Source organism: Rattus norvegicus, chromosome 3 (genome assembly GCF_021556685.1).
Source record: "Rattus norvegicus strain SHRSP/BbbUtx chromosome 3, alternate assembly SHRSP_T2T, whole genome shotgun sequence".
Classification (NCBI taxonomy): domain Eukaryota; kingdom Metazoa; phylum Chordata; class Mammalia; order Rodentia; family Muridae; genus Rattus; species Rattus norvegicus.
This window is the reverse complement of record NC_141536.1, coordinates 108,202,499-108,225,918: the sequence shown is the minus strand read 5'-3', so window position 1 is coordinate 108,225,918 and position 23,420 is coordinate 108,202,499. Positions and strand designations below refer to the sequence as shown.

The 23,420-nt window shown below is 42.9% G+C and overlaps 1 protein-coding gene and 1 pseudogene across 4 annotated transcripts in view; one reads left to right on the top strand and one right to left on the bottom strand.

Moving 5' to 3' along the window:
- Positions 1-23,420, top strand: part of Frmd5 (FERM domain containing 5) — a 270,865-nt gene that overhangs the window by 48,656 nt on the left and 198,789 nt on the right.
- LOC120101915 (barrier-to-autointegration factor-like) lies at positions 15,505-17,199 on the bottom strand (annotated as a pseudogene). Its single transcript, XR_015684574.1, has one exon. The product of XR_015684574.1 is annotated as a barrier-to-autointegration factor-like (transcript).

Sequence of the window (23,420 nt, the reverse complement as noted above, 5' to 3'; positions counted from 1 at the left end):
CTTTCCTTTTTCATAATATTCATTGAAATTTGTGGTTCTATCCTCCAGAGCGGGAACGCTAATTTGACCTTTCAACTTTTTGCTTTTCCTCTGCCCTTTCATAGCTGCTGGATAAGTTTAATAATTATGATGGAAGGGTACAAAAGCTAGGCTACTTTTATTCATGCACACTTACAAGCACACAAATACACATGAAATAAATAAAAACTTTTAAAATGGGTTAATAGTAAAGCTAATGCGTGGTGGGGGAACGGCAGGCAACGATAACCGAATGGAGATTACTCAGTAGCATGGCAAGGTTGAGTAGTGGTGACCAGTGTTCCTCGGATTCTGAAGGGAACACTGGGGACTCTGTCTGGTAATCTGGATGTGTGACTCTTGTGCTTTCATAATGAAGAAGCTTTACTAAATGGACGTGTTCCATTCTGTCTGGTATGTGTGTCTCCCAGTGTTTGCTTTTCATTAGGGTCATATGAATTTTCATTAGGGTCATAGGGTCAAACAAATACTTAAAGTATACATTACACACATACAGTAGTGCACAATGACTGTCGTGAGAAATTCTCTAGCCTCACTACTAACCCATTCTAAAAGTTTTATTTTCTGTGCATTTGTGTGCCTGCAAATGTGTAAGCCATGTGTGTGCAGGAGACCCCAGAGGCCAGAGGAGGGCATCAGATCACCTGGAAATAGACCTGCAGATGGGCGCGAGCTGCCACATGGGTTCTGAGAACTGAACCTGGGCCCTTCCTGTTCAAGCGCTCTTAGCCGCTGAGCCATCTCTCCAGCCCCATTGTTAGCTAACTCTTGCAGTGAGGCTGTCCTGAGTATACATTGTTGTTAGGGTTTGGGAAGAAGGCTGCTGTCCTGAGTATACGTTGTTGTTAGGGTTTGTGAAGAAGGCTGCTGTCCTGAGTATACGTTGTTGTTAGGGTTTGTGAAGAAGGCTGCTGTGAGAGTGACTTCAAGGAGAGCAGGTGGGAAGGCTGCTCAGCCAAGACTGGAGAAAGGCAAAAAGGAAAAGAAAGAAAGAAAGAAGGAAAGAAAGAAAGAAAGAAAGAAAGAAAGAAAGAAAGAAAGAAGGAAAGAAAGAAAGAAAGAAAGAAAGAGAAAGCAAACAAACAAAAAAAGAAATTGGTAAAGAGAGTAGGGACCAGCCCAGTCAACAAGGACAAGGCAACATGAGGGTGGGGGCTTAGGGTCATTGTGTGATGGTGGTGACAGGATGTGAAGCTCAGGTTGAGGCTGAGGTGGTTGTGGGTCAGTAGGATGGTGTGATATTTTTGGAAAGCGTTTTGACAGGATCCTGTCACTGTAGAAGGGAGAGAAGTGGAGTCCTCTTAGAAGCCCAGATTTTATTAGGAACAATGTGATACTCACTTAACCATACCATAGTCTGTAAACTGTGTTATGTCTCAGCATACACATTTACAGTATTCTAAACTCTTAGAGTTAAGTTTAGGTTTTTGTAAAATGGAGTTTGACTTAAAATAATTAATGTGACAAAGAAAGCTAAAATTGGTAGAAAGTAGCAATTACTGTAGAGAAAAGCTTTTACCTCAAAATCCTCTGCCTGGATTTCAGAGTCATCCGTTGGAGCCATATGTCTTGAATTCCTCCCCTCCACTGAACTTACAACTACAGTTGGTTGTGCCATTTTAATGTGATGACGTGTATCAAAGAAAAGGAAGAAATGATCCTGGAACCGATGACTGAGGTTGAGTGAGGTGACCCTTCAATGCGACTCTGAAGTGGCTGACTACACACACACACACACACACACACACACACACACACACACACACACACACACACACTCTATACCATCTGATCACAACTTCATGGAAGTTTTTCCAAGTGAATGATAGTTTATGAGATTTCGTGATAAGGCTGATTACATTTTACAAAGCTTTCTTTTCTTTTTTTTTTGGGTTCTTTTTTTCGGAGCTGGGGACCGAACCCAGGGCCTTGCGCTTCCTAGGCAAGCGCTCTACCACTGAGCTAAATCCCCAACCCTTACAAAGCTTTCTATTGCTTTTACACACACCCAGGAAAGACCATAGTGTTCTGTGCTTTCCTAAAGCAAGCTATAGAGGGCGGCAGAGTGAATCCAAGCCAAAAGTGGCCAGACTGGTGGTGGGCCCTAGATCCAGTGCCACATAAAACCTGTCATAAACACAGTGGTGGAAGCCTCAGATAGGCGAACAAGAGTGCGATGTCTGCATCTCCATACTCCGCTATCTTCTTCACAAGATAAGGGCTTTTATTTCATGTGCAGGTCAAATGAAAAGCGTCATTCACCAGGCCTCTCTTCTCCCTTCCAACACCTGAGAATCTCAGCATTTCAGAAGCTACAGTGAAGCACTATCCTCAGCTCTAAAGGAGCTGACATCAAATAAGGGAAGCTAAACGTCAGAGGACCCAGTATTTAAAATAGAGGGGTAACAGCCAACTCAATGCACGACCTGGCGTTGAGGGCACAAAGTACTAGGGCAGATCATGTCATGTCAGATCCATTTCCTGTGCCTTGCAAGACAGAATCAGAGATAGCTACGAAGCACTTCGTTTCTTAAGCTGTTGATTTGACCCAAGTTCCGTTGTCACGGAGAAGCCCGGGGAACAGTAATTTTGTGCATTCAGGCAACTTCACAGAAAAGAGGATATGCCAAAAGCAGAACACCATGTCATTTAGATGGATTGCCATTCGTGGTCACTGGCTGTGTTTCTAATGATGCGGCTGGATTCTGTCGCTGATGAATCCTGATTTTCCTGATCATTCTCTATTACAAATAGTAATCTGAGGTCCTCTCCCTGTATTTACACAGGGGAAGAAAATCTTTATGTGATGTTTCTACTTAATTTGTCTTTCCCTCGTTTCATCTATCTTTTTCTCCCTTTTTATGTTCACAATATTTTCTCACATTTCCAGGTGGGATTGTTGGTTGAAAATACAGGAGTAATTTCGTAGTTCTGGGTGTGATGATTAGTCTTCGGGAGAATTAGATCTGCTAATGGTGTCACTAAGAAGTGCAGCCCAGGTATACCAGATTTTAGAATTTATGTTTTATATATGTATATTTCACACACACACACTCGCGCGCGCACACACACACACACAGAGTTAAAAAAGAAAGAAAGAAACCATGGATTTAAGAGAAAGGAAGACCAAAATATACATGGAAGGACAGGAGGGAAGAAAGGGAGGGAGGGGAAATGATGTGATTAGATTCTAACTTCAAACAAGAAATTATAATGGGATTTTAAAAGTGTGTGTGTGTGTGTGTGTGTGTGTGTGTGTGTGTGTGTGTGTGTGTGTGTATGTGTGTGTGTCTGTGTGTACACCAGCTTGTGGGACTTGGAATTTTCCTTCCACTGGTATGGGTTCTGGGATTGAATTGTGGTCATTAAGTGGTATCTTGTGGGCCCTAGGCTGGTCTTTACTGTGCTTTTTGTTTATTTGTTTGTTTGGTACTAACATTATTTGAGGTGCCTGGGCCACAGAAAACAAGTTCTGGGCTTATGAATCCAGCCTCCAGGCGTACATATAGATTTGGTAGTCCTGAGTATCAACATGATAATGGAAATTTACCAAAGATAAGATTAACCAGAAACAAAATAAAATAATAAGAAGAAAAAGGATCAGGGATAGGCTCCTGTGAACTCTGTGTGTGTGTGTGTGTGTGTGTGTGTGTCCGTCCATACAGGCAGCTGCAGCACAAGGGCCCAGCAGTTAAGAGCACTAGCTGCTCTTCCAAAGGACCTAGGTTTGATTCCCAACACTCACATCGTAACTCACTGTAATTCCAGTTCCAGGGGATCCTGTGCCAACCTCTGGCCTTTGCAGGTACCAGGTATGTGCATTGTGTACATATCTATACACGGGCAAAACACCCACACATGTAGAAGAAAATTGTCACCATCATCACTGGGTTTGTTTGTTTTTATTTGCTTTGCTTTGTTTTTGAGACAGTGACTCATTTTGTATCCCTGGCTGGTCTGAAACTAAGTATATAGACAAGGCTGGTCTCAATTTCATAGAGATCTGCTTGTCTCTGCCTTCTGAGTGCTGGGATAAAAGAGGGGAGGGAGAGAAGAAGGAGAAGGAGGAGGAGGAAGAGGAAGAAGAAGAGGAGGAGGAGGAGGGAGAGGAAGAGGAAGAGGAGGAAGCAGCAGCAGCACCCCCCCCCAAACATGGGCCTAGAAATTTTGTTCAGAGATCAGAGCACATGCTGCTTTTCCAGAGAACCTTGGTTCAGTTTCTGGCACCCATGTCCAGGAGGCTCACAAAAGCTTGTAACTCCAGCCCCAAGCAAGGGGATACAATGCCCTCTTCAGGACTCCATGGGCACTGCACCAGTGTGCACGAACGTACGGACACACAAGTATACATATAATTAAAAATAGAATCTTAACACATGAAAAGAACTCACCAAAAACTCAGGGAACCAAACTGAGGAGGAAAAGGAAATGATGACTTGGATTAGTTTTGAGGAAATTATTTAAAAATAAGAGGTAAACAGTGTCAAGTGTTACAAAATCATCAGCTAGCATACACCTGGATGGAGCAACTCCAAAGACCTAAGAAGAGGCAGATTTGGGTGGATGCAAAAGTCATAAAGATGGGAGTGAGAGCAGCAAGAATGTGTGTCTTCAAGGAAGCTGTGGAAGGAGAGAGGGAGAAGGGATTTTTGTGAAGTGGGAAAGACCACTGGATTAATATTGTTGTAGAAGTGCTGAACTTTTAACCTGAATTCTGTCTTCAAACCAGTGAGCACTGGCCCAGAGATGCTGTAAGAATGAGTCTAATGGGTAGACCAATCCAACCAAATCACCTAGACTTCTTAAAAGAACAGAGCAAAACACTTCTCATTCCTTCCCTTTTCCTTCCTCTAGGTTCCTTCTCAGAGAATTCCATGGTTTTATGGCTTTTTCATGATAGCCACAGGTTTTAGGGGGAAGTTATTAAAAAACAATCCTGGGCTGGAGAGATGGCTCAGGGGTTAAGAGCACTGGCTGCTCTTCCAGAGGTCCTGAGTTCAATTCCCAGCAACCACATGGTGGCTCACAACCATCTGTAATGGGATCTGATGCCCCCTTCTGGTGTGTCTGAAGACAGCTACAGTGTACTCACATGCATAAAATAAATCAATAAATCTTTAAAAAAAACAAAACAAACAACAAAACAATCCTGACACGATGTCGTAAGATTGTGTCTCCCAGAAATGATAGGGAAGCCACACCCAGGAAGTCTCAACATGGCTGCCTACAGACCTGAAGAAGGAGGCATGCTCTGGTGGATGGGGAAATTTCATTATCCCTCAACCCTACACAAACAGCTACAGGCATAAGGAATGCCCAGGCTGGGAGAAATAAGTCTTCCCCAGGGAAGAGCACATCAGTTGGTTATCGGATAACAAGTGGTCAGCTCTGACATCGGTACTACTGTGCAGACTGAGCAGCGTGTCCACATACACGTACCTCTCCAGAGAGGACAGCCAAGAGGTGCACATCGAGTAGGCAAGGGCAGAGAGGGCTGTCTCCCCCTTTCCCAAGATGGGTGTAATCAAACTTCAGTAACGTTTTTCATGGTTACATAAAGTTGCTTTGAGGAGCCAAGAATTCTATTTCCTTGGCTCAAAGGAGGAAAAATGTACAAAAAAGAGATCAGTCGTATCACTTGAGAGGGAGGCATGAAGGAGAATGCTTGTCTTTCTCCTCATCTTCCAAACCTGATCAGCTGTAAGCATCTGGTTCCCCCTTTAACCTTTATCCGGGGCGTGAGAATGTTGTTCTGGCAACCGTATCCCCTTCGCCATCTTTGTGTGTCCTTGGACTGTCGTTTAAAGGCAGCCCTGCAGCTGTGAGAGGTACAGCTCTGACTGAAATACATCCTGAGATATTCTTTTCTCTTCCCTACCATTTCCTCCTCCTTCATCTCACCACTCACCAGCACCACCCTGAGCCACTGTCCCAATGAGGAGGGCTGGTGACCACGTAGGGCCCAGTGTTTGTAATCACCAGCTTGACTCCCATGCTCACAGTAGTTGCTCTGGGGAAAAAGGAAGACTTGCCTTGCTGTTTCTGGCTTCGGTGTTTTTTTTTAGAGCTAAAGTATTTAATTTGTTAGCTGCCAAACTCAACCAAAATAAGGCATGATATTTGAAATGCAAAATCTCAATCTAATTTCCTCATTGAAAGTGATATTTTCAATATTGTTTTTCTGTAATAATTTATCTGACCTGATTTTAATTTTTAAATTTTTCATTAATTTATTAGCTTCACATCCCAATTGCTGCCCCCTTCTCAGTCCTACCCTCACAGCCCCCTCCACCCATCACCCCTCCAGTGCTCTCCTCAGAGAAGGGGAAGGTCCACCATGGGTCCCAACACTCCCCAACCCCAGCATATCAAGTCTCAGCTCAACTAAGTGCACCCTCTCCCAACGAGACCAGACATGGCAGCGCAGCTAGGGAAAAGAGAAACTGGCTTCGCTTTGAGTCCTGCTGATTTCCAGAGAACCCTCACCTGCACCACAGCTTTTGGGGCTGGATGAATTGGCACTTGAAGCCACTCAGTGGCTTCACCCTCAGTGTCCTCAGTGTTTAGAGCTCAGGCTTCCTCTCATTTGCCTCAGATCCGATCTTGCCTTCTCCCCGAGAGGAGTTCTAAGATTCTGTGGTCTGCTTAGCATTCTCCTTGATCTCACTAACTTTGAATATGAATTATTTGCTTTGATTCCATCAGGGATGGGGAGAGGTTGAGGTATGAGCAGTCGGTCATCCGAGCTCTCTCAGCTTGTCTTACTTCATGTATATTGTGTATCTCTCCTCTACACAGGATTGAATCGGGAAGTTATTAAAGATCTGAACACATTGACGGTGTAAACTTATTAAGAAGTGGGGTTTGCTAAGTTGATTTTATAAGTCAGTTCTAGATTTGAAAGATTGAAATTGAGTGTGACATAAATGCCTGAGTCCTGCAGATGACTAATGTTTCTGGAGATAAAACTTGATGTGGGTAACAAAGTTTATTACTGGGTTACCTTACACGTAACATACCTGGATAGTTTGCCATATCTCCATTTCTGAGAAGAATATATCACATTTGAATAATTTTCTTGCATTGCAGTGCATTTTCATAACATTTGCATTGAGTTCAAACTGGAAAGTTTCACATTAAATTCAAGCTATAGATAACTTTCAGTTTGGCAATTTACACTAGTTTATTCCATTTTAATTTTTTATTTACATTTTTTTTTTAGTATTGGCCACCGCCCCTGCTCCTCTGGTGATGTCTACTTGTACCCCCCTCCCCCACTCCTTCCTTCCTTCTTTGTTTCTTTCTTCTGGAGACAGGGTTTCTCTGTGTATCCGTGACTGTCCTGGAAGTCACTGTGTAGACCAGCGAGACTCGAACTCAGAGACCCACCTGCCTCTGCCTTCTGATTGCTAGAATTAAAGGCACAGACCACCACCGCCCAGCTCTACAATTTCTATCTAATCTTATGCAGTATTAAGATTCATTATGACACTTTCAAACAATACCCATTTCTGATGATGATTCTCAATTGTCTCCCTCACTCCCTTGAAATGTACAGTACCAAGGAAGTGTTCGTGACCCCTGAAAGACCAGTCCAGGGTCTTTATTCGAGCTAGCTCTGGCTTGCCTCACTGACACCCCACAGAAAGGTTCTGGTGGAGGAAAAGCCTTGAACATCCATCAAGACAAGGTTTTATGGAAAACAGCAAGCGAGGGAGGAGTGGCTCTAGCCTGGCAAGCATCTAAATTGGTGCGCTACTGTGGTCTTTAGCATAATTGGCTGGGCGTCAAACCATAAACTTAACTTCTGATTCCTTCCTAATTGGTGGTTGTTAGGCAGGGACTGGCTTGTAACCTGGAGGTGCAAATTTGTTGGGGGATTAACCTGGAAACTGGTGCTAGACACGGGTTTGTTGGGGGAGGTTAACCTGGAAACATAGATCTTGTTGGGGTTAGCTAAGGTACTGGAGCTAGGCTTGGATTTTGTTGGGTGGGGGACTAACTTGGAAACTAATACTAGGTACCCGTCAGGTTCTCTAAGATGGAGTCTGAACCCCAAAATTTGGTCTCTCATCTCCTCTTTTTTGGTGACTAGAAGGCCCAATCATGGGGCTTCCTGAAGCTTCATGAAAACAGTAGCAGAGCTATCTATGTCTTTGTGGTATCCCCGGGGCATGGCCAATCAGTGGGAGACAGGAGGGAGCCTTGAGGCTGAATTCTCCTGCTGGCCAGAGACATTGTCAACTGCAAATGGATGTGTGGTGGATCCACACTGCAACTATACAGCATAGAGAGCTTTACAGCGACCCCCCACCCCGGCAGTGTCCCTCGACCCAATCTCCAGGCTAAAGTTGGTGGAGCTCTGGAGGTGGACCTGTCCTATAGAAAGCAGGAAGTTTAGGCCAAACATGTTTGTGTAGCCATTGGACACCCTTGAGATCATCTAATAATTGGCGATCGGGCGATCTGCAGTAACCTCTGCCTGTGGGTGAATCAAGCGTAATTTCAAAAGGGCTGAGTCCCATCTGGGGAGTTCCGTACTCTATGAGCGGTGAAGGGGAGTGAGTGTGCACAGTACAGAAATAGTATCTCCAGTCCTTAGACTTTAATTCCTGTGAAATGATTTATAAAGACATAAGACAGAAAAAAACTCTTGGATAAAATTACCTTTCTTACAAGTTATAGATCCTTTACACTTAAGCTGTGAAGCACACTTAAGAGATATGAAAAAGACAGCATATTTCTATTTTTGGCCACTTTTTTTGTATAAAGGAAAAGAAATATTCAACATCATTTTTCTGGCATATGGGTTCCCTTCTTGTTGATGTCTGTAATATCAGCTGGAGGAATTTCTCTGTCTAATGGCTGCCCTTCACATGCCGAGAATGGAGATTGGACCAGAAGTAGCGATTATTTCTTTTAGGAAAGATTAGAAACCAGGTCTTACCATTCTGCTTCTTCAAAGGATTAAGAGCAGCTCTATATGTTTTGGAATTTAAATCGAAATTGAAATATAACTTGTCCATCCCAGTGACACTGAGATTCATAGAGGCTGGAAGGAACCAGGGGTGCCTTTATGCAGGACATCTGTTTGGAATCGTAAAAGGTGTTGATACATTTTAGCCAAATTAATAAATAGTTTTTCCCCTTCTCTCTTTTTCTTGCTCTCCCTCCCTCCCTTCCTCCCTGGTCCTCTGTGTGTGTGTGTGTGTGTGTGTGTGTGTGTGTGTGTGTGTGTGTGTGTGTGTGGTTAGAGCTCCATTAATCTCTTTTTACAGCAAAATCACCAGGCTCATGTCAATGGTTTAAAGCAATTTAGGATGGGAAAAGTGTTTGCTGTGAAGCCTAAAGTGGATTTGTATAGCACATGCTGCTTTAGTTACTACTGATATGTAGTAATTACTATTCTAAAATTTGACGTTACTTTTCAAAAATATGAGAGCAGCATCTGATATTTGGTTATCCAAATGCTATTAGACAACTTGACATGTCTTCATATGGGAAAAGGACCCCATGGATGTTAAAAATTATTCATGCCTTTTTATCCAGAAACCATCTTTCTTTGTCTTGTTTGGCCAGAAAATAACTTCAACTCAGGGATGCATACCCCGTCAGCCTCCGAAAAATGTTGATAGTTGCAGTTCTAGAATATACTCTGGGCTTGTGTTTATAGACAGGATGAAACTTGAAGATCCAGAGAAATAAATTGATTATGCTCCTGTAGAAACCATTTATCACTCTGGAATACCTTTGACAATTGTTGAAAATGCATGCTGGCGGGAAGATTTTTAATTACCAAAACCATCAGATAGTTCGCTTGGTTCCTTTAGAGTTAGTGAAGTATAGGGGTGAGTAATGGAGTCTCTCCAAGAAAAACAGGAGCTAAGCATTCTGCCTGGCATTGTCCCTGCTGCAGACGGAAGGCCAGATGTGCAGTCACCAATCATGATGCTCATATATATAGTAACACACGTAGACCCGCATACGTATGTGTTCTACATATGCATGTGCACAGGGAAATTAAAATAAGAAAGGAAAAGTATTTTGCAGTGCATGGGAGGACCTCGAAAAACTACACCCAGCTTTATTCCTGGAAAAGGTATTTTAAGTGGAGATGATTATTTAAGTTTAAATTGGTTTTCCTTTAAAAGTAACATTATATGCTTGCCTAGGAAAGTGAGACCCTTTGAACAATTGGCTATAAATATAATATTTAATCATCTATTAATGGTACAGAATGACAGTGAGAGCCAAGCATTTCTCAAGGATAATGTATTTCCATGTAATTTCTCACACTATTATTTTTACTTGCAAATGGAGATAGTGAAGTCAGAGACATTCTGTAATCTAAGGGCGATCAGATGCCAGAGAGGGCTGAAGCATGGCTTCCTGAGAAGTATTAGAGAGTGCCAGCCTCCAGAGTGCCAGGTTCAGGAATGTGAGGAGAGATAAATTATGGAGTCTAGAGAAAGATACTACAAGAGGTGTGTGCGTTTTTCCAGTGTTGAAAGCAAACCTGGGAACAGTTGTCAGAGACTGTACGTGACGTCTTTGTTGCATAGCAGTAAGTTGGGGACTTTTGGTATGAAGTCCCGAGCAAAGATAGCATTACGAATTTGTCTGAGTAACAGTGGTAGCAACTTCAAAGTCACTTGGGACACTATAATAAATAAATACCTGTTTGTTCCGATGTGTGTGCCAAACTTCAAATTTGTTCTTTATGGGTGATAACATAAAAATATGCATAAAATCTCTAAAACAGTTGGGGAAATGATGGGAGATTATTTAATATTTATGAAATACTAACATCTACCATATTCAGAAATAGTCAAGTTAGGATACATTTATTCCTGGGCTGAAGAAACCTGAAGGAATGCTGCTCTTATATCACAAACCAGAAAAAGTCAGATGTTAGTGGACTTATCAGAGAGCTGAGGATTGAAGGCCATCAACTAGACAGAGTCCAGAAAAATGGACTTACTTCCAAGAACAGGGAGCTAGCTCTCACTCCCCAGTGATAGAACATTGGAAGAGGAGACCACCATACAAACAACAGGAATTCTGCTAAAACTTAAAAGAAATGAAAAAGATTTCTTTATTTTATTCTTTACGTGTATGAATTTTGCCCACAAATATGTCTGTGCACTATGTGTATGTAGTCCATGGAGGCCAGAAGAGGCCATCGAGTTTCCTCTTCCTCAGAACATGAGTTACGAATGTTGATGAGCCTACATGTGTGTGCTGGAGTCAAACATGGGTCCTCTGGAAGAGCAGTCAGTGCTCTTAATTGCTGAGCCATCTCTCCAGCCCCCTCCCCAACCCCCCAGCTAAAACTTTCAACATATTTTCAAAGATTGAATTGGGCTGAGGTGAGAATATAGGATAAACAGGAAAGTTAAAACCAAAGAGAGTGTGTACCTATCTACAGTTTAATATCCAAGAACCTCGTTATGGAAAGGCTGGGTACAAGGTGGGGATTCAGAGAATTCGTTCCTCAGCTCTGCACATGCTGCTACTGGAGAGGAAACGACTGCTGCTCTTGGGAAGAATTCTCCACCTGCACCTTGCCCTGGAGGAAAAGACCTTAAACCATTTGTGGGATGGCAGCCAACCCTGATGAAATCAGTTGGTGCAAACCCGTTGTGGTTAGATGGAAGGGAAATAAAATACACTTTTCCTATATGGATGGGACTGGAAACTACTCAGAGTCATTGGAGGTCTCCTATGTGATGCCCGGTATTCAGTATAAAGGTGCTGAGCTGCACAAAAGAAGCATCAACAACAAAAGCTCTGGTGGAAAGATGCAAGTTAGACAGCAGTGACTAGGAACTTTTATCCAAGAGATTGGAGCTACAGAAAGGACTCCATTAGAAATAATGATGACAAAACCCATGGCTCCTGAGTAGACTTGCCACACTGCGGAAATAATTAATAAATATGAAGACTGGTGATAAAAATTATCCAAAGTAAAACAAAGAACAAAGAGTGTGGGGACAGGACTGCAGAGCAGAACGGTATCAAAGGCCAAATGTATATATAACTGGAATTCCAAAAGAAAGAGAGAATGGAGACTAAGAAGTGCTTTAAGGGACTTGGGCTAAGGAAGCAGGTAGGCTTCCTACAGATCCTCCTCTCCCTCAGCTCCCCCAAGCCCATCCATACTCAGCTCTGTAGCAGGTCACCTCCTGTAGCTCCCTTCCCCTGCCCCATCTCCAGTCAGTCACACAGATCTTCCCCTCCTAACTTCTCTCCACATTCGTTGTTTTATTCTATCACCCCAACTCCAGTAGGCAGTCCCTGGGAACCCACAGCCACTCTAAGGCCAGGTGGGAGAACCACATGCCTCACTCCTCCCTTTGTCCTTCAAAGTCCAGTCCCCTAGTCTTACCTCTAGTTCTGTAGCAGGTCACCTTCTCACTCTGACTCTGTACCTACAGGACTAAGCAGATCCTGGGGGAACACCTGCTTTCCTTCCTCCTGTGGATGCCCTTGGCTCTCCTCACTCTCAGCAGCCCTAGCTCATTTCCATTCCTAAGTGTCAGTTCCTAATACATATTTTACCTGAAATGCGAAGTGGCCGCACCCATCAGAATCCCAGAAGAATTTCCTACCAGACAGTACTCTTCTAAGATCCAGAGAGGGAAACAGAAACCAAGGAGCAAAACACCCACCCAACAAAAATAAGACCACATATCAGCACCTAGAATTACAATCTTCCCAAACCTAGATGCCAGCATAAAAATAACAACAGCTGGGACATTGCTTCTACTAATGTCCCAGGAGCCTGCACAGCAGACCCCAAGTATTGCAACATAGATGAACCACAAAGAAAAAACCTTAAAAATAGCCTTTCTGAATATGATAGAGGTTATTAAAGAGGAAATGATTAAATCCCTTAAGACAGTGGTTCTCAATCTTCCTAATGCTATGATCCCTTAATACAGTCCCTCATGATGTGATGACCCCCAACTATAAAATTATTTCCTCGCTAGTTCATAACTGTAGTTTTGCTACAGTTATAAATTGTAATGTAGATATCTGATATGCAGGATATCTGGTATGAGGCCCCTGTGAAAGGGATGTTTGACCCCTAAAGGGGTTGCAACTTACAGGTTGAAAACTGCTCCCTTAAAGAAATCTGAGAGGGGTTGGGGATTTAGCTCAGTGGTAGAGCGCTTGCCTAGGAAGCGCAAGGCCCTGGGTTCGGTCCCCAGCTCTGAAAAAAAGAACCAAAAAAAAAAAAAAAAAAAAAAAAGAAATCTATGAGAACATAACCAGTGGGAGGAAATGGATAAAACGGTTCAAGACCTGAAAGTGGAAAGAAAATCAATAAAGAAAATCCAACCTGGGGGAAATCTGGAGATACAAAAATTCAGAAGCAAGCTTCACCAACAGTATACAAGAGATAGAAGAGGGAATCTCAGGCATTGGGGAAATGATGAAATGAAAAGAAATAGATACCATGGTCAAAGTAAATCTTAAATTTGAAAAACTCCAAGCACATAATATCCAGGAAGTCTGGGCCACTAGGAAAAGACCAAATTTAACAGTGATAGGACTAGAGGAAGAAGAAATACAGGTTAAAGTCACAGAGAATATTTTCAACAAAGTCATAGAAGAAAATTTCTCTAACCTAAAAAAAAAGGGAATGCCTACCAAGGTACAAGAAGCATATGGAACACCGAGTAGACTGGATCAGAAGGAAAGTCTCCTTGGCATATAGCAATCAAAACACTAAACATACAGAGCATAAAAAGAATAGTAAATGTTGCAAGGGGAGAAGACAAAGTAACATAAAAAAAATCTATTGAATAACACCTGACTGACTTCTAGTGGAGACCAAAAGCTAGAGGGGCCTGGGTAGGTATAGGTTGATGTCGATATGCAGGTGAGGGCTGGCACCAATTAGGTCAAGGCCATGACTGGACAGTAATAAAAAGGCAGAGACCAAGTTTTTGTAAGGCAGGAGAGAAGGAGAAGAAAGGAATATCAAGAGGGAGACAGGGAAGGATGACCCAAATCCAGGTGGTCTTGAACTGCCAAGGTAGCTGGGATAGATTTATCTTATCTAGGTGGGTGGTTTATATCCTTATCAATTGGTTGTAAGTCTATTGTGTTGATTTATTATGGATTGAGAATTTAACCTATAAATCTTGATTGTTGGATTACAGTTTGTTGAGTCATGATTTTACTGGGTAGCTGGGACCAGAGAGTTGGAAGTGGAGAGACTGCTGGGGCTAGAAGATAGCTAGGCTAGTGTGACGTAGTGCTACACTGGACCCAGCCACTGCTGAGATAAATTAATGTTAGTTCTATATGACCCTATAGTCCCAGAACTAGTGCCAGGGAGCGACCACCGAGGACTGAGAGTATGGTGGAGGGGGGCAGCATGGAGCGATGACATGGGGAACCGGCCGGGCCTATTTTTTCTTTTTGCGGCAACACATAGGTGTTCCGCAGACACTAGACTACTATACCCAGCAAAACTTTCAATCGCAATAGATGAAGAAAATAAGACATTCCTCAATAAAACCAAAGTTAAGTAATATCTATCTACAAATCCAGCCCGCAGAAGGCACTAGAATGAAACTCCTAAAGAGGTTAACCACGCCCAAGAAAACACAACAAACAAACAATCTCACACCAGCAAAATCAATCTCTCTCTCTCTCTCTCTCTCTCTCTCTCTCTCTCTCTCTCTCCAACAACACCAACAAAATAACAAACACTGCTCATTGATTTCTCTCAATTAATAACAATGGTTTCAACTTTCCAATAAAGAAACACAGCACAATCGATGGCAAACCAAGATCTATCCTTCTGCATCCAAGAAACACACATAAATATCAAAGATAGACATCACCTGAGGGTAAAAGGATGACAAACATATCCCAAGCAAATGGACTAGAAGCAAGCTGGTGTCGACATTTTAATATCTGAAAAAATAGATTTTAGACCAAAACTAATCAGAAGAGATAGAAAAGGACACTATATACTCATTAAAGGGAAAATTCACTAGGAGGACATTTCAATACTTAACATTCCATGCAGCAAACACGAGGGCACTCAAAAAAATTTTAAACATCAGTACTATAGCTTAAATTACATAATTGACTCTTTTTTAATGAATTTAAAAATCTTTTATAAAGACAGTGACTGTTTTTGCCAAAAAAAAAAGGAGCCAAAGGGCATCCAACAGATGGTGAGGGAGAAGGGGACAGTAATCCATTCAGGAAGGCTGGGAACTGCTGCCATGGAACTGCAGGGGGAGGGGAAGGGGAAGGCATGCAAGGGCAAGAAACCCAGAAAGGTTGAGGTGCTGGAGGGAGAGAACTCCCTGGAGTACATAGGAGGTGAGGGTGACAACAGCAGTCTTTTCCTTCATGGAGGGCAGGGAGGAGCCCCACCCTGCTGCAGACTCTGGAGACTAGGCTGTGGCAGGGGGCCTGAGGGGTCCCCAGAGGACATTACAAGAAGGCAGCACACCATTCTCGAAGGCACCCAAAGCAGTCCCGGGCACCACATGTGTCTTTCAGCCATTCTTGAAAGAGGTCTTCATCTTCTTTAGAAACTGGCCAGGGACTACTTACACCTTGTCAAAGCCCCTTTTCTCCAGCTTCTTGCCCAGGACTTCACCAATCCTGGCCAGGCTCCCCACTGACTTTTCCCCCATGGGCTCTGCCATGAAGTCTCGGTGATTTTGGGAGGTTGTCATCTTGATCAGGTTTAACCAGCAGCTCAGCCTCTGGTAACAGCTCCTCATGTCACTCACATATCGACTCTTAAACAGTGGAGACTTTAATACTCCACTCTCTCCAATAGTGACGTCATCTAGACAAAAACTAACAAGGACATGCTGGAACTACCTTACATTATAAACCATATGGACCTAACAGATATTTACAGGATATTTCACCCCCAAACAAAAGACTATATGTTCTCTGTACCTCATGGAATTTTCTCCAAAATTTACTACATACTTGGACACAGAGCAAGTCTCAACAGATACATGAAAATTGAAATAACAGCCAGCATCCTATCTAACCACTATGGATTAAAACTAGATTTCAACAACAATAGAAACAACTGAAAGCTTACAAATTCATAGAAATCTTACAACTCACTACTGAATGAAAACTGCGTGAAGATAGATTTAAAAAAAAAAAAGAAAAACTGAACGAGAATGGAAACACAACATACCCAAACGTATGGGACATGAGACGTTAGTTCTGATAGGCAAGTTCATAGCACAAAGTGCCTCCATTAAAAACAAACAAAAACAAAAGCAAGTTGGAGAGATCCCGTACTAGTAACCATAGGATCACACCTGAAAGCTCTAGAACAAAGAGAAGAAATCACACCGGGAAGGAGCAGATGGCAGGGAATCATCAGACTCAGGGCTGAAGTCAGTGAAGTAGAAATGGACAAACAGCAAACAGAATGGAAGGAATCAGTGGGCCGGTGTTGGTTCTCTGAGACGCCTGGTAAGCTTTACAAACCCCTATCCAAACTGAAGTGCGGAGAGAGAATATCCAAACTAAGAAAGTTAGAAATGAGAAGGGGGAACATAACAAGAGTCACCGAGGCAATCCAGAGAATCAGTCATAAAAACAAATTCTAAAAACCTGAACTCCATTATACATAAAAATCTAAAAGGAACGTGTGATTTTTCTGGATACATACCACTTTCAAAATTTAAATAAAGATCAGATAAAGCAATTTAGACTACTGTAATCTCTAGTGAAATAGAAGCAGTTATTGAAGTCCCCAAACCAAAAAAAACAAAAAAAAAAACCAAAAAAACCAAAAAACAAAGGAATGAAATAGCCCAGAGCCAGATGGTTTTAGTGAAGAATTCTACCATTTAAAGAAAAGTTAACGTCAATACTGCTCAAAGTATCTCACAAAATAGAAACAGAAGGAAGATATTCAGTCTTTTCATGATTCCACAATTATCCTGATACCTGAACCACATAAAAACCCAACAAATAAAGAGAATTACAGACCAATTTCTCTTATTATCATAGATGCAAAAATTCTGAATAAAATACTTGCAAACCAAATCCAAGAACACATCAGAAAGATCAAATATAATCAAGTAGGCTTCAACCCAGAAGTAGAGGGATGGTTCAACATACAGAAATCAATAAATGTAATCCACCATATTTAAAAAAAAAAACCTGAAAGACAAAAGAGGCAGAAAAGGCCTTTGACAAAATTCAACATTGCTTTATAATGAAAGTCCTGAAGAGGTTAGGATACAAGGGATATATCTAAACATAATAAAGGCAGTATACGGCAAGCCCATAACCAGTATCAGCTCAAATGGAGAGAGAGACTCAAAGCAATTCCACTAAAACCAGGAACAAGAGAAGCTTGTCCACTCTCTTCACATCTATTCTACATAGTGCTTGAATGCTTAGCTAGATCAGTAAGACAACTGAAGGAGATCAAGGGGATACAGAAAGGGGAAGATGTCAGAGAATCTTTACTTTCAGATGGTATAATATTATACATAATTGACCCTAAAACTCTGCTGGGAAACTCCCGGAGCTGATAATTCAGCAAAGTAACTGGATACAAAGTTAATTCAGAGATCAGTTGCCCTACTGTATACAAATGGGGAACTGAGAAAGAAATCAGGGAAACCCAACCTTTCACAATAGCCTCAAATAATACAAAATATCTTGGGGTAATTGTAACCAAGCAAGTGAAAGAATTGTGTGTTAAATTTTTAAGATATTGAAAAAAGAAATTGAAGAAGATATCAGAAGATGGAAAGATTCCCCATGTTCGTGGATTGGTAGAATAGTAAAAATGGCTATCCTACAAAAAAATAATCTATGCTTTCAATGCAATCCCCGTCAAAATTCCAACAGAGTTCTTCACAGATCTTGAAAGGACAATTTTCAGCCTCATAGGAAAGCACAAATAATCCAGGACAGATAAAACCATCCTGATTAATAAGGAACTGCTGGAGGTCACACCACCCTGCTTCAAGTTGCATGCAGAACTATGGTAATGAAAACAGAATGGTATTGACACAGGAAGCAGACATGTTGGTCAGTGTAATTGAATTGAAGACCCCAGACATAGATCTACACATTTATGGACACCTGAGTTTTGATAAAGAAGCCAGAAATACGCACTGGAAAGAAGACAGCATCTTCAGCAAATGGTGATGGTCAAACTGGATGTCTAAATATAGAAGACTCCAAGCAGATCTGTACTCATCACCGTGCACAAAACTCAACTCCAACTGAGTCAAAGGCACCGACATAAGGCTTTTTCTGGGCTCTCTGCCTCCTTTCCTTCTGTTTGTTTTATCTAATTCCAATAAACTAGTTTTTATTTATTTATTTATTTATTTATTTATTTATTTTATTACTGTCTCTTAGAAGCCTGTTTGTTTTCTAGTGAGAGACATAGAGAGAGTGGGTCTCAATAGGAGAGGTGGGAAGGAACTGGAAGGCTCAAGGCCACAGGGAGCAGAAACAGTAACCAAGATGAGTTACATGAGGGGGGAAATCTACTTTGAGTAAAAACAACAACAACAACAACAACAAAAGGACTCTGAAAGCAACAATAACTAGGAATTTAGAAAACAAATGACAAGATAGAAAATATAGATGCAATGGAGGATTGTTAAATATAAAGAAAATAGAGTCATTATCAGAGAAATTATGGATCTGAAGATCAGGGTGAGCAGCATAAAGCAGTCACAGAGTCGGTCATCGTGAGTCTTCCCGCATATGTGAAAGTGACAAAAAGAGGGGAGACAGAGTTATTAAAATATAAAAGGAGTTACTGAGAGAGAAAGAGTGCTGGGGAAGGGAAGAGGTGTGAACAAGTCTAGAGAGGGACAAAGGGAAGATGGACACAGTCAAAGAATCCATTCACACATGTGGGATATCACAGCGCGATATATCAGTTGTATAGTATGTGTTAATCCTAACGAAACATAAGATAACAAATCACAGATCTAAGTAAGCTAAAGTTACATGCCCAACACAGAGCCCCAGTCCATACCGCTGCCTGGAGACGTCATATTCAAATGTCCGAAAACCAAAGGCAGGGAGGTAAATCTTGAACGTAGCCAATGGAGAACTGACACTTTACATATAGAGGCACAGAGATGCGGCTTACAGTACAGGTCTCTTCAGAAGCTGTGTAAGTGAGGCGATTGTCTTGGGTGCCGTTGCATCACTGCGACTTAGTTCATGGTCGTGAGAGCATATGGATAGGCTGTCCACATCACAGCAGACAAGGAAGCATGCAGCATCCTAGGAACTGGGGGCCAGGCATGGCCTCCTCGCCTCACTTCTGGTGACTCACTTAAGACCATGTGTGGGTCATCTCTTACTGAAAGATTCCACAGGCTTCCACAGTAGCACCATCAGCTGGGGAGCCAAGCACACAAAGCATGACCTTGACAGACAGTTCAAATTCAAACTGTATCAGGTGACCGTTTTAAAGCCATGAAAGTGTGTGCGTGTGTGCGTGCGTGTGTGTGTGTGTGTGTGTGTGTGTGTGTGTGTGTGTGTGTGTGTGTGTGTGTGTGTTGGAAACATCACATACAGAAGTCTAGTGAACAGGAGAGCCCCACCTATTGCTTAGGTGAAGACTACACACTTGGGGCTCTGCTCCATCTGTTTGCTCCCAGTGAGCATAGTGTCTGGGAGCCTTCAGTCCCCCTCATCTTGCCAATGAATTCAGTAGGACCAAAGGACTCCAGCCTACCCAGTCATAATAAGAGCCGAATGCTCAGAAGGACTCTATCTTGAAGTGCCCTGGTAGCCCCAGGTGAACACAGCATTTTCCACAGGCTCCAGCTCCATTCATCATCCCTGTGAGATCTGCAAGGCGGGGAGACCCCAGCCCTGCCTGTCATTCGGATGAGCATAAAGTGCCTAGGAGGCTCTATCCTTGCACATTGTACAGTGAGGTCAGTGTGTGCAGTTGGGTTCAGCCACTAATCCCCACATCCCCCTAGGAATAAACGCAACCCTGAAGCTTCAGCCTTGCCCATTGTCTCAGCAAGGTCCGGGCAACTAGGAGGCTTCAGCTTTAACTCTCCCACCTCTTGCCTGGGTGAGCACAGTGTCCAGTTAGAGAGAACCCAGCCCTGCCAGTCTCCCTTGTGAAATTAGAGCATTTGTGTATCTATGAGACTTCAACCTCACCCATCATTCCAGTGAGCTGGCACGAGTGGTGAGGTCAGCATGCCGACCAAAGCGCTGGAATGCTCCTCCTCCTCCTCCTCCTTCTCCTCCTCCTCCTCCTCCTCCTCCTCCTCCTCCTCCTCCTCCTCCTCCTCTTCCTCCTCCTCCTCCAGGTGATAATAGCAACCTAGAACCTTATGAACAGTAAAAGCAAAGTTAAGCATAAGGAAAGTTAAGTGAGAATTTCAACCAGTGACTTAGCCCCAGATGTGCAAGTCCCAAAGTGAAAACCATGATAACAAGAAGATCAAGGCAAACAAAGTTTCCAAAACTTGTTAGTCCTGCATCAGTTGGATATGGGTACATGTTTTAATCCCAGCTCTTGGGAGATAAAAGCAGGCCTAGTCTACATAACCAGTTCCAGGCAGCCAGGGCTATATAGAAAACCCTTGTCTTAAAAAAGAATGTAGTCTTATAGTAATAGTGTGAAAACTATGTCCCAAGGAGACATAAACAAAGTGTACCCCATCCTTATAAGCCCCAGTGACAAACTCAAGTTCACCATGGGTTTGGACTTACTTAGAGAACACAGGTGACCCCAGATCAGCAGCAATTCTGGAATGGCCTCATCGGCAGGATTATATAAAACCAAAGATGAGTTAGAAAGAGCAGTGGTGGTATTATGATGAGATAGACAGCTGAAGCCAAGCTGTTTGAGGGGTGGGGCATCTGCTGAAGGGAGTCATAGCATGGCTGTCCTTCCCTGTGTGTGCATGTGTGTGCTGGTGTGTGTGCATATGTGTGTACTTGCGTACTTACTTGTGTGTGTGCTGGATTGCCCTTGCCATAGGTAATATGGTGCACAAGTGAGGCTGAGCCATCAGGAGAGGGAACTCCCACCAAGGGATCCCAGGGCAGCAGCTGTCTTCCTTGAGAGATGAAGTGGCATGACTGCTTGATGAGTGGGGTCAGCCATGTGAGTGTGGAGACATCGTGAGAATGGCTGAAAGGCTAAAATAATTATTAGAGTTTCTTAGTATCCTGTAAAGAGTTGGAGAAACTCTTGTGGAGGTCGCCTGGCCACTGCTCTTGTCATAAGAAACCCACTGAGGCTTGAGGTAGCTGCCCAGAAAGACCTTGTTTAAAGGAAGAATTGTGCAATGGAAAGGAATGGAAGGCTAGCATCCTGTATGTTCACCCCCAAACTGGCAGGGAATTTTGGTAAAAGGGAGAGTGACATAGAGGTGTTGGCTTGCCTCTTTCATGGCAGGAAACCAAGGGATATGTAAAACACAAACCAGTCCATATCAGAGAGGCCTTTCTGGAGTACCCCAAACTGGAACTCATGAGAGGAGTTAGATAGTAAAGAAGAACAGAGATAAAAATGACAGAAGACATCCTTAGGTCAGACCTCTAATATGGAGAAATGGAAAACCCATGAGTCAGCCTGTAGGTGGGCCTCCAACAGTGGAGAGGCTAGAGTAGTCAGAGAACATTCAGTATTGCCTGAATTGGGAAAAACCTTTAAACAACAGAAGAACCTCTCATGGCCTTAGTCATGTGACTGAGGGAGACTCGGGCAGATGGAATCAGTTTGGGTACTTCAGAAGCAAGAAAACAAAGCAGTAAACTTGCACACCACTCCTTAGGACCAAAGGTGAACAACATGAGGCAATATGGAAGAAAGAGTCCTGAAGGCGGGCTTCTGTGTGCCAGACGCACCTAGGCATTGCCTACTAAGGTGCCTGTGAAGAACAGGCTGCAGTGTTGAGAGAATGAGCTAGAAGCAATGTATAGCATCCTGTTATCTGGCTGGATAATTTTATGTCTATCATAGGAGGATCTTAATGTAGTGGGGACCTCAAGACATGAAGCACCAGTGGCTTTTCTGAGCTTTTTCCTGGGAGGAATCATTATGAAGTAGACAAGGCTTTGGTGGGTCTAAGTGTCTCTGACCAGCATGTAAATCATGTCTGCAGAGTGGTAAAGAAACATGGAGGAGAAAGGCAGAGAGAGATCTGTCTGAGTTATTTGAACACAGATGTGGCAAGATTTGTATGAAGCCTGAGTTCCTGAGAGGGGAAAAATGACCCAAAGCCCGAATCTGTGCTAATACATTTCTGGAAGGCTTTAAATCTTCAAGAACACTTCATAGAAGCGTCAATGATGAGACAATACAGGTGAAGAAAATTAAGCCTCTCCTGAAGGAGAGAAGTTAGCCCCACAGAGAAAGCAGGGCACACCTTCCTCACCTGAAAAGAAAAAGAAAAAAGTACGTTGGCTTGTGAAGAGTTTGCCCAGCCAGAGACCTCCTTGGCAGTCAGGTGTGGGTAGAGGCAACAAGTGTAGCTATAGCCAGGGTACCAATTTGATCATGACATGCAGAAGGGAAGGGACAACAGGACTTCGTTCCTCTTTGGCTATTGTCCTGGCCAATTTTACATAAACTTGACACCAGCCACAGTTATCTGAGAGAAGGGAACTCCACTTGAGAAAATGCTTCCATCAGACTGGGTTGTAGGAAAGTCTGGAGACCGTTTTCTTTGTGATTGGTAGGGGAGGACCCACTGTGGGCAGTGCCACCCCCTAGGCTGGTGGTCCTGGGTTCTATAAGAAAGCCGAGTGAGGCATGAGGTCAAGCCAGTGCACAGCACCTCTCCATGGCCTCTGCATTAGCTCCTGCCTACAGGTTCCTGCCCTGTTTGGGTTTCCTGCCCTGACTTCCCTCAGTGATGGACTGTTATAATATCTGCAAGTATAAGTTGAAGTAAACCCTTTCCTCCCCAAGTTGTGAGTATAATGGTTGGGTTGAACACACAGAAATGCCTATAATAATCTCTATAAATCTTAAAGATTGCAAAAGAGTGAATAAATGTTCTCTGTATTCCCAGAAATTATCAGGTGATTGGTTGAGAATCCCAGTGTTAGTTGTGTTAGCTCTCTATGAGCTGTTTGACAGAGAGTTCCTAGATCCTCACAAAATCATGAAGGATATTGCCATTGCTGTTGGTTTTGTGCCAGAATTAGATGGTTAGATCCTCTTGTTGAAAAAATTACATGATATTGTTTGCAGGACTTGGAGGAGGGAAAGTAGGAGAAGGCTAGAAACATTCCGTCCCAGTTGGCTAGCTTCCACAGTGCTGGAAGGTGCTGTGAAGCTCCTGAGAAGAATTATGGCCACAAGTTGTATTTAGCCGTGAAATCTAATTCTGAACTATGGA